Raw genomic sequence first — 12,475 nt, forward strand, 5'->3', positions numbered from 1 at the left:
TTCTGTTTAAGGCTTGTTTGCAGACCTAAGTGAAGGCAAGGAATGCAACTGATTTGGAATTTGTAAAATAAAAATGCTACTGTGAAGAAAGATACATCTGCCTTTTGTACCATGGTTCTATGCAGACATCTTGTTAATAGTATTTTTTTCAGATAGTTTTTAATTCGTTTTCAAACAAATACAAAACTGTGTAAAATAAAATAAATCTGAACACATTTTGTACAGTTTTACTTTCCAAATTGGACGGCTCATTGCATTATTAATTTCCTTTTGGATCCTTGCATTTTTAATTGTTTTTGCTCAACGACTCTCCCAAGGTTTTCTGAGAATGGGGACAATCAACCAATGGAACAGAAGTTGCCTTCAGAAGTTGTGGGAGCTTCCTCATTGGAAGCTTTCAAGAAGAGACTGGATTGCCATCTGTCGGAAATAGTGTAGGGCCGTGATGGTGAAACTATGGCACGTGTGCCAGAGGTGGCACACAGCGCTCTCTCTGATGACACACGAGCGACCGCCCCAGTTCAGCTCTGCCGTGCATGTGCATGTGCCCATGCCTCCCACCAACCAGCTGGTCTTCGGGTCTCTGCCCTGTGTGTGTGTGTGGGGGGGGGGAGCGCATGTGGAGAGCGTGCACACATTCATGGGGGTGGGGCACATGTGTTGGGGTCACGTGCACAAGCATAGGGGCATTCGCGGGGCTGCTCACACATTGCATTTTGGGGGTTCGGGCGCACTTGCATGGACTCTTTGGGCACTCGGTCTGGAAAAGGTTAGCCATCACTGGAATAGGGTCTCCTACTTGGGTGGGAGTTGGACTAGATGACCTACAAGGTCCCAACACTGTTATTCTGATCCTCCCCCCCAATACTATTATTAGGGTTGTTGCCTCCCACTTTATACTTAGGGGTTTGATTTCACTTTGGTAAGTCTGAATTTGTCTTCATTTCGTTTTGTTATTCTACTGGTTTCAGCCTTTTTCAATAGTATATCAAAATTATCATAATTTTTCTTTCTTTTAAAATCCTGGCTTCCTCATCTGATTTTCTGTAATCTTGAAAATTTGATGATATTTCCTGCCACATCTTCATTTGTCATTAATAAGCATATTAATGAAACAGAACTTTATGGTCTGCCACTTAATACTTCAGTTTGATGAAGAATTGGCTGATTTTTAGCCGATTCCTCATCGGCTAAATGATGAGGAATCATTTCTCATTTTTAGCACACTTGCTCATCCTCTTCCAGAAATTGTAACCCAGAATAGTAACTTCCTAAACACAACTATGTGGAAAGCTTCATTAAATATTGTGCTGGAATCAAGATATATTATGGGGACAATATTTCTATAGTCTGCTATGGAGTTACTTGATCTAAAATAATAAAATAAGGATAATTTGGCAATACTTGCTTTTTATCAAAGCCATGTGGATTTCCAGTGATTACCGTATTATTTTCAAGACTAGATTTGTTTCTTTTTGACTTGCTCTATAATCCTCCTAGGAACTGATTGTCAGATTGGTTGGTCTAAACTCTATAGTTTCTTGGATCTTCCTTTCCCTCACTTTTTTGAAAATAAGGATATTCGCCCGCCTTCAGTCTCTTTAGCACTTCACCAGTTCAATATAATTTCTACATAGTACAAAAGGCAGAAGTGTCTTCATAAGCTGTATCCACAGATATTGACCTCTGCCCATTGAATCTTTCAGTAGATAGAGATGCTGTTTAATAGATTACCAGCCTTTAAAACCAGTAACATACCCAGCAATAGATGGGTTAGATCAGTACTGGTTACTCTTTTGCCAATATTAGCTCATCTTTAGTTGCAGACACCTTTAATCTATGGCTACTGAACTTACTTATTTGTTAAATAGTGATGAATCCTATATTTTCTAGCCAACAGATTAGCTAAAATTGATGAAGATTACAATCCAGCACTCAGGAGATCTGGAGATAAAACAGTTAATTTGAGAATAAGGAAATGCTCTATTAAATTCTTAAATAAATGCACAATAATGTTTTAAAATAATCACATTTTTCAAAATAAGCCAAAAGCATTTCAGCACAAAAGTGCTCATCAATGGCCTAATGTACCATCATATGGCTAAATACAATAAATCAATAGATTTTTTAAATGTTTTATATATATGGCATCAAAAGAAAGCAAAAAACCCAGCAAAGCAAGTGAGTTTTGCCCCATTGTATGACCTTTTTTGCCACAGTTGTTAAGTGAATCACTGTAGTTGTTAAGTGAATCGTGGTTGTTAAGGAAATCTGGCTTCCCCCCTTGACTTTGCTTAAGGAAACTGGCTGGGAAGGTTACAAATGGTAAACACGTGACCCCAGAAAACTGGAACTGTCAAAAATATATGCCAAGTGCCCATATTTTGATCATGTGAGTATGGGTTTGCTGCAACGGTCATAAGTGTGAAAAATGGTTATAAGTTGCTTTTTTCAGTGCTATTGCATCTTCCAATGGTCACTAAACAAATGGTTGTTTAGTGAACTGCCTGTAATTTTAAATACTGTAGCCAACCTTGGACTATGGCAAAATAAAGCAGAAAACACTACTTTAACATGGGTACGGCTAAAAACAACATAAGCCTTTTTCACTCATTGGGATAGGAAGGAGATGAAGGCCAAGTTATGGAGACCCAGCAGGGAAAAAAAAAGATGTTGACAAAGCATGTTTGTATCTTGATGAATACAAATGGGGAAAGACTACAGGTAGTCCTTGATTTACAACAATTCATTTAGTGACTGTTCATAGTTACCACGGCCCTGAAAAAAGTGACTTGTGACCATTTTTCACACTTACAACCATTGCAGCATCCCCATGGTCAGGTGATCAAAATTCAGACGCTTGGCAACTGGTTCATAAGTATGATGGTTGCCGTGTCCCGAGGTCATATGATCCCCTTTTGTGACCTTGTGCCAAGCAAAGTCAATGGGAAAGCCACATTCATTTAACAACCACGTTACTAACTTAACAACGGCAGTGGTTCATTTAACAACTGGGGCAAAACTCACTTAACAAATGTTTCACTTAACAACACAAATTTTGGCCTCCGCTGTGGTCGTAAGTCAAGGACTATCTGTATTAAGCAGCCAAATGACACCTGCTTTTAAAGATCAAATGACAGTTATCATCTTTAATTTTTGACACCCATTCCAAATCACTTTTGTCAAGTTCTCATTGCTATTTTTTGTGCTGAAGCCCTTTCTATGACCTGATCTTTCCAAATTTTCATTCATTGGTTCTAATTGCTAGTTGTCTTTCTCCATATTCCCCATCCTATTTTTCTCTTCAACAACCTCCATGATGTTGTTGTTGTTGCTACCATCATCTACTAAAATAATGTTCAATATTAAAACAATAATCTGGACACATACACACCTTGCAGAAAGCCACAGCCAGTACTGATTTGTGAATACTGTCCTTTTTCAATATATAATTGTTTTAAAAATACACTGCACAATCCATGCCTCTTGGATCATCACTTCAGAGATATTTCCCTATCTAAAGGACTATGAGTGGGCCAAAAAGCAGTGGGAGAGGCACCGATTTCCAACTTCCTGCTGGTTCCCCCACTGAGTTTCCCTGTGGGTAGCTCCCTTGTGGCTACCCAGAAGCGAGCTACTCACAAGGAAAGTCTATGGAAGAAATCTTCCTTCCTTCCTTCCTTCCTTCCTTCCTTCCTTCCTTCCTTCCTTCCTTCCTTCCTTCCTTCCTCCCTCCCTCCCTCCCTCCCTCCCTCCCTCCCTCTCTCCCTCCCTGGAATAAGAGAAGAAGGGAAGGAGAAATGCAGCCAGTTTACAGAATTCTCAATAAAGGAGCATTGTAGTCATCTATTTCCTGATTTGAAGAGCTGAAATACATAAATAACGGGATGGGTTGGGTTGGGTGGGGCAGTAAAGAAGAAACTGAGTGGTAGAATTTCTGTTGTAATGCCAGGACATAAACCATATGACATGCAGACTTGTATCCACTGTTGCTACACAAGCATGAAAGACTGACATTTGCATGGTGCCACCATAATAAATACACATTTGATTTTTTGAGTCATGTCTCTGCCCAGAGATGTTGTAATAACTAATAAGCAGTTTGAACGTTCATAAGAGATAAAAGAATTATTAAACATTCCTCTTCTTCTGTCATCTTTCTTTTTCATCTCTAACTCCTACCTCACAAATCAGTTTCTATCCCATTAGCTTTTAACTTTCTATTTTCCTAGATATGGAAGGATGTAGTCAACATCCAATGTAGTTTACTCCAATTCTTGGATGGATGACTACAGGGAGATTCCTGGATTGTCAGAATGGAAAGTAAAAGAAAAATCCCAAAGAAAGCAAAGAAAAATTATTTTCTTATAATATAATGCTGCCAAGAAAACTAAATGGATATTGGACAGACAACTTTGAATCTAGGCTCTTTATTTTTTCCTTGTCAAGATTGGTGGTAACACCTAGTTTATCTAAGATGATATCAAACAACTAAGAAATTTGCATCTGATTCATACTTGTATTATCAGGAAATACCAGATCAATAAGCTGGACTTTTAAGTTGAAAAATATTCTGGAAGGATATGGAATGGAAAATCACTCCTAAATTTTTACCAAAAAAACCTAGGCGAGTATAATGTCACCCATTAAATTGAGATTGTTTTCATACTTAATTCCAGTGATCCTAAAATGCAGAGGTCTCTGAAGTATTTTTTTTTCCTGTAAAAGAAGTGCCATATGATGGCACTATTATTAGAGTGAATTGCAAAATTCCTACAGCAAAATATATTCATTTTCATCAAGTTTGTTTCAATCACTTCATCCAGGCTTGCAATTCCTTGATCTCTCCCTTACCCAGCAGCCACCAATTTCCTGGCTGATGGAAAGGGAAAGAAAGGAAGGGAAGGGAAGAACCCCCATGAATCCTTCCCTGCCCTTGCCAGCCCCCATGCACTCCCCCAATCTGTGTTGCCCTTCCCCATGTGCTTTCCTTGATTCATGCTGCCCCTCTATTATGTCTTCCCTGACCCACGCAGGACTTCTTGCACATTATTTATTTATTTATTTATTTTATTAATTATATTTATATACCGCCCTTCTCCCAAAGGACTCAGGACGGTGAACAGCCAAGATCAAATACATAAATATAAAAATTAAAAACAATTTAAAACCAGATTAAATACTTTGGCCCATAATTAAAAACATCCCATTAAAATCCAATTTAAAATTTAAAACCGTTAAAATTAGGCTAGCCCAGCTTGCTGGAATAACAGAGTCTTCAGGGCACGGCGGAAAGTGTGCAAGTCCGGGATCCTCCGTACCTCTGGGGGCAGCTCATTCCAGAGGGCAGGAGCCCCCACTGAGAAGGCTCTCCCCCAGGGGGTCGCCAGTTGACATTGTCTGACCGACGGCACCCTGAGGAGCCCTGCCCTGTGGGAGCATACTAGCCGGTGGGAGGCTGTTGGTAGCAGAAGGCGGTCCCGTAAGTACCCAGGTCCTAAGCTATGGAGCACTTTAAAGATGTTAATCAACACCTTGAATCGCACCCGGAAGACCACTGGGAGCCAATGCAGCTTGCAGCAATACATTCCCATGTATCCTTTCTGAATCCCACCAATCTCCTGGATGCCTTCTCTGACTTGCACAACAACTCTTCTGTGCCCCCATGTGCCTTCCCTGACTCATGCAACACTTCTTATGCACCTTCCCCAACCTGCACATCTTTCCCAATCTATGTGGCATTCTTGGACACTTCCACACACTCTTCCTGATCTGTGTCACCACTGTGTGCTGGCCTTGACCTGCACAGTATCTCTTGCACACTCCCAAGCACACTCAGGCAAACTCCCCAACTCAAGTCACCTCTTGCATGCCCTGCACAGCACCTCTTGCGCACACCCGGTATCCTTCTTGATCAATGCCAAACATCTGCACACTTTCCACAATCCATGCTACATCTCTGGCGCATAGCTGCACACACTTCCCAACACACGACACCTTTCATGCATTCCCATGTACCCTTTCTGACCCACACCTATGCACACTGCCTCTCCTACCATTTATCATCCTGCTCGCCTTGTGCTTGGAATACCTACTGGCTTCCCCACTTCCCCACATTCCCCACATTCTCCATGCAAACTTCCCAGAAGGAAAATAAAAGGGGAAGTTAGCAGAATTAAAAGAGAGGGAGGGAGGGAGGAGGAGAAGGAGGAGGAAAAGGGGAAGGGGAGATAATGAGAATGATAAGGAGGTAGGGAGGAAGGGAAAGGAAGAAAGGAAGGCTGAGAGAGGGAAGGGAAGGGAAGGGAAGGGAAGGGAAGGGAAGGAAGGAAGGAAGGAAGGAAGGAAGGAAGGAAGGAAGGAAGGAAGGAAGGAAGGAAAGAAGGAAGGAAGGAAGGAAAAATTCCAGTAATGAAAAATTGGTTGGAATGTATAGTTGAAAAAGTAGTCATAAATGAGCAGATTAAAATATTATGAGGATTCCAAATATAGACTTATAAAATCTTGGCTTATAATAAAACAGAAATAACTATGGTTGAAAAGAAGAAAGTGTGGATAATTGATGTGACAGTACCAGGAGATATTAGAATAAAAGTAAATAATTGGAGAAGATCACAAAATAGCAAGATCTGAAAATAAAAAGGTTAGGCATAAATCTACCATGATGGTTAGTTTTTGCCACATCAACAAATCTTTGAAAATCTGCATATTGACAAATTTTCCATCTGTCGGCTACAAAAGGCCACATTGTTTGGTTCCGCACATACGTATACTATACTGATAAATTACAGCATCCTATGTTCTTGTGTGCATATAATAGTAATAAGTTATGGAATTTGGCCATAAGATTGAAACAGTGGTTTGGGTTTAGCATTACATTTGTTTCAGGTTTAGGATGGCATCACAATACCCTTTCCCCTCCCCCAAAATCATGTTTGACCCCGAGCCAGGACAATTGACAAATTCACTCTTCCGCTCTGTCTTTCCAGTGAAAATCAATGCATTTTCAGTCCACAAAATTGGCTACAAGCCATCTGGAAAGGGCTCAGAGAAATCCAACTGTTAAAGATAAAGACATTTTCCAACTTTATTTCATCTGTCTCCAAGAAAGCCATATGCTTCTATCCATGCTATCGAGATGCAGCCAGCGGGTCAGCTATGCCCATTTTCTTGCTGAAAGGTTGGTTTGATGTCAGTTCAATTTGGCAGCTGTTTTTCTGGAATCATAGCAATTCAAGGATATTTAAAGAATAAACCTGGGAATTTACAATGCTTAGTTCCAACTGGCCTTTTATTTCCCAACACAGGCAGAACTATGTTATGAATTGTATAGACTTAGGGGAATTGTTTCCCAAATTCTTCCTTTTAATAGCAGTTCTTCTGTATGTAAATGAAGCAACTTGTCTTGTAAACACACACCATTCAGGAAGAAATGCCCATCACAGAGAGATCCTTTAACTGATAAACAAGAAAACAAACAAGGGCTTAAATATGGTTTTTTTTGTTGTTGTTGCATCACTTCATGAAAAGAGGCAAACAGCCTTCTACACTGGCCACCCGAGACCTCAGACCTGTTCAGCATCAGAACCTCTTGGCTTTACATGTTAAATACAGAAAGAAGGTTATTGCTGATAGGAGAGCTAAGTGAAAAAAAATCACTTAAAAAAAATCAATCATTTTTGTTTTATAGTAAGAAAAATGACCTTGATGGAAATATGTAAAAACCATTATCTAGGCAAAAGGATTTGAAACATTTTTTAAGTCCAGAGCAATAAGATAATATTTGGAAGTGACTCAGGTACACACCTTCCTAATTGATTAAACACAGCACGATCAGACTTGCAAGATTATGTTAATGTAACCAATCTCAATAAAAATAGTTTATTGATTTGTATAAGATGTTTTACAAGTAGAATTTACCCCCAGCAAGAATAGCCAGAATGTTCAAGAACAAATTGGAAAAGTCCTGGAAATGTCATCAGACACCGGGTTCATATTACCATATCCGGTGGACATGTGTAGAAGCTAAAAGATACTGGATTATAATCCACACATAGTTGGAAAAAATGATAAAAAGACACATAGACTTTAAGCCAGAGATTTTTTTTATTAGGGATTGTGCCAGAAATATACAATAGAGAATTGAGATATTTGATTGTGAACATTTTAACAGCGGCCAGAATTGTGTTTGCGAAAAATTGGAAAAATGAGAAAATACCAATGCATGATGAAGTTATTAAGAAAATTATGGAATGTGCTGAAATGAGTAAATTGACATTTGAAATTAGAGAACAAGAAGATAAACAATACTATAGGATATGGGATTTATTTTATCAATGGCTAGATAAGAAAACATGGAAATGAAATATGAAACATGAAATGAATGTTATAAATATAATATTTGAAAATAATTTTTATGAAGCGGTAAAGCCATAGTTAAATAAATGATAAATGAGGATGTTTATTTGTTTGACAATATGAGAAATTAAATAACTAGTAAATTCTGAATATGGAGATGAAGCACAAAAGATTTGTAACCAACCGATACACAGTTTGAAATTGTAATGGAAGATGGATCTATGTTTTATGTTTTGTTTAAAAAATAAATTTTTTTCAAAAAATAAAATAAAAATAGTTTATTGGAAGTATTATTTATTTCTTTTGGATTAATTAATTTCCTGGTCTGTTTAACCTAGTGGGCTCACATTTTGCCAATTGTTTTTGAAGATTATTACATTTATTGGGGACAAATCTGCTTATCATCATCACTATTATCATTGTAATAATAATCAACATCTGTACCCTGAGTCATTTCTCTGTGCTCTTTTCTTTAGGCTGTTGCACAGAGCAACAACAGTAACAATATTATCAAGTGGCATGCATATGTGTCTATCATGACATTCCCTTTTGAAGCATATGCATAAAAGGGATCAAAATCAGGAAGCCAAGGAAATAAAGACATACCTTAAAACTAGTGTGCACTCCAATGTTTACTTTGCCATATCTTTCTACCCTTGAAATTGTTCTTGCTTTCATCATGTCCATACAAGGCTTCTTACCTTGCCTTTTGTTCTTAAAACCTACCAACTCTCTCTTTCTTGGGATTTCTGCTCTTTCCAGTCACAATTTTCTTGATCATCTTCTTCTTGATCCATTCAATTATCTCTGTTAATTTTTTATCCTTCCTTCATATATTAATTTTGCAATTTAATCTTCATTTATACTTTCCACATGACTAAATCCCCCCAATCTACTTCTTTTGTACTTTTCTATTCAATCCACTTTAATTTAATATCCAATTGTTCTTAATCATCTCTTTTGGTTTTACCATACTCACTTCTTAAGTAATCATTCCCATTACATTCAATTTATATTTACGTTTTTACTAACTTACCTAGCCAATGTTGATGTCTATATAATAAAGATAGGAGAAGCAAGCTCTTATATGGAGCCATTTTAAGTTACCTCAATCCACATCATTTCCTTTTTGTCAGCATATGCACTTATTAATTTTTTTTCATTCATTTTCTTATCTTCAGCAAACATTCTATCAAATCAAAAAAATCTGTATACTTACTATGGTTTTTCATCATTTATGTAAAATCCAACTTGCAACTTTGTAAAATATAGTTACTTTGGGTTTTGTTATACATGTGCTTTATTTATTTATTTGTTTGTTTGTGTTTGTTTACTTATTTACTTACTTACTTATATCCCACCTTTATTATTTTTATAAATAACTCAAAGTGGGGAACATATCCAGCATACCTTCCTCCTATTTTCCCTGCAACAACAACAATCCTGTGAGGTGAGTTGGACTGAGAGAGAAGGACTGGCCCAAGGTCACCCATACTGTTGCATCATACAATCTATCCAGTCATGCAGGTTCTGTGTCAACAACATGGCATCTTCTGCATGCAAAAGATACTCGCATTCATGTTTGCACAACACAAATCTAATGTCTCTACAGGCTTTCCTCATCTTTTATTCATAAATACATTAAACAACCAAGTGGGCACAATGCATCTGTATCTAGTCATAGCTCAATGATTCTGCTGTGCAGATGATTCAACAACATCCTTAATTCATAAAATGGTTCCTTGTGGTTCTGCTCTTCAAAACCATGGAGCAGCTGCAGCTGCCCAAAGCTCGGTGTGAGATTGTAACACTCACCCAACCCCGCAAGCCTTCTATGCGCACACATTAGCTACAAAGAAGAATTCATGTGGATTGTGTAGCAACTTCCCAAACGAGTATCATCGTTTTGTGAATGTGGGGAATACAACTAGTCATTGCTGAACAACCATTTATTCAGCAATGGTTTGAACTTACAACAGTATTGAATGAGAGGTACTCATGACAGGTTCTCGTAGTTGTGGCTATTGTAGCATTTCTGTGGAAAAGTGACTGTGTTTAAGGTACTTAGCAATCAGCTTGCAATTGCGATGTTGCCGTGTCCTGTGGTCATGTGATCACAACCTTCACAGCTAGTTTCTGACAGTCAATAGTCAATAGTGAAGCCTGCAGGAGGTCACAAAAGGCAATCATCTGACCACAGAACACTGTGACTATGCAGGATTCGCCTAATGATGGCAATTGGGACTGCTGTTGTAAGTCAACATGGTCACATGATATCACATCTTATGACTGTGTCACTTAGTGACAAGAGTTTCTAGTCCCAATTACTGCCAATAAGCAATAACTTCCTGTAGATCTAGAAAGGGTCTACCTGGATGATATGCACAAAGTTAGTGACAGTGGTTGTAAATAGAGAAATTGTTGCCACTCTCCTAAAAGCATCACATTTAAAACTTTTTCCCCATAGGAAGGTTTTATGTATGGGTTCTCTTCTCATTGTAACCAACACCATCATATTTAAATATGTGTGAATGTAGCTAATAACCAGTGGTGGGTTGCCCCCGGTTCGCACCGGTTCTATAGAACCGGTAGTAAAACCAGAAGGAGGCTCCACCCACTGACCCTAATGTCATCAGAATGCTTCTGCGCATGTGCAGAAGAGTCTGCGTGTGCGTGAGCAAAGCAAGCACATGTGTGCAGCCCCATTGTGAACCGGTAGTAAAGGTAAGTAGAACCCACCCCTGCTGATAACAATATGCTATACCCTAAGATACTTACTCCAGAGGTGGTATTCAGCAGGTTCTGACCAGTTCTGGAGAACTGGTAGCGGAAATTTTGAGTAATTCGGAGAACCGGTAAATACCATCTCTGACTAGCCCTGCCCCCATCTAATCTCTGCCTTCCGAGCTCCAGCTGATTGGGAGGAAATGGGGATTTTGCAGTAACCATCCCCTGGAGTGGGGAGGGAATGAAGATTTTACAGTATCCTTCCCCTGCCACACCCACCAAGGCACACCACGCCCACCAAGCCACGCCCACAGAACCGGTAGTAAAATTTTTTGAACCCCACCACTGACTTACTCCCTACTTAATATTCTATCTTGTATAGAAACAAAATATTTATTATGTCTTCAGAAAGGGGATAAAGCCCATAGTGCTTATTTCAACTTCATTAATCCCATTCAGGTGTTCTTTGAATGGTGTGGTGGCCTAGAGGTGGAACTCTCACCTCACAATCAGGAGACTGTGAGTTCGATTCTAGGTAGAGGGTTATATTTGTCTCTCTGGGCACGGTGAGAATATATCTGATGAATATTCGGTAACTCCATATTGGCAACAGGAAGGGCATCCAGCCAGTAAACACTCAGCTCCATTCAGTTGCCCAGACTCCACCCTGCAGGGGATTATGGGGCTATTAAAAGGAGATGATTCAGGTTTTCTTTCAATTAGACTATTTAACTAAGCATGCTATATAGGGAGGCATTACTGTATTGGGACTTTTGCTGCTCTTGTCCCATATTCTGGATTTTTGGTGGAAAGATATGTAGAAATTTAAGCCCAAATAAACAGCTCACATTTATATGCCATATAGGTAGTTGTCGACTGGGATCTGAATTCCCATTGCTAAGCAGGGTGGTTGTTTAGTGAGACACGCCCAGTTTTATGACCTTTTTTTAGTCATGGTTATCAAGTGAATCTATTAAGTGAATCATATGATTGTTATCATATGCAAATCTGGTTTCTCATGTTGATTTTGCTTGTTGGAAGCCAGCTGGGAAAGTTGTAATGGCAACTACACAAATGGTTCTAAGTTGAAGATTGCCTGTAGTTCTCTCTTCAGACAAGGTCATGGTTAGCATGTAGTGTGGATGTTTTTATTACGTGAAGACTTTTTTTTCTCAGACTGAGCTAAAAACTTTCTGGAAAATCCAGCTGTAACATTCTGCCCCTTAGTTATTTTTTATTTTTTTTTTAAAAAAAGGAACGCTGTGATAGTACAGAAGATTTTTACATATAAAAGACTGTATGTAAACTGTGTGTATGGTGTAAAGTTCTTCAATTTAAGCTCAGCTCATGGTGACTGTATGGAGATGTTCACAGCTAATAATAGCAATAA

The sequence above is a fragment of the Pituophis catenifer genome, unplaced genomic scaffold, assembly GCF_029215685.1.
Source record: "Pituophis catenifer annectens isolate HBS135680 unplaced genomic scaffold, rPitCat1.0.hap2 SCAF_1, whole genome shotgun sequence".
Classification (NCBI taxonomy): Eukaryota; Metazoa; Chordata; class Lepidosauria; order Squamata; family Colubridae; genus Pituophis; species Pituophis catenifer.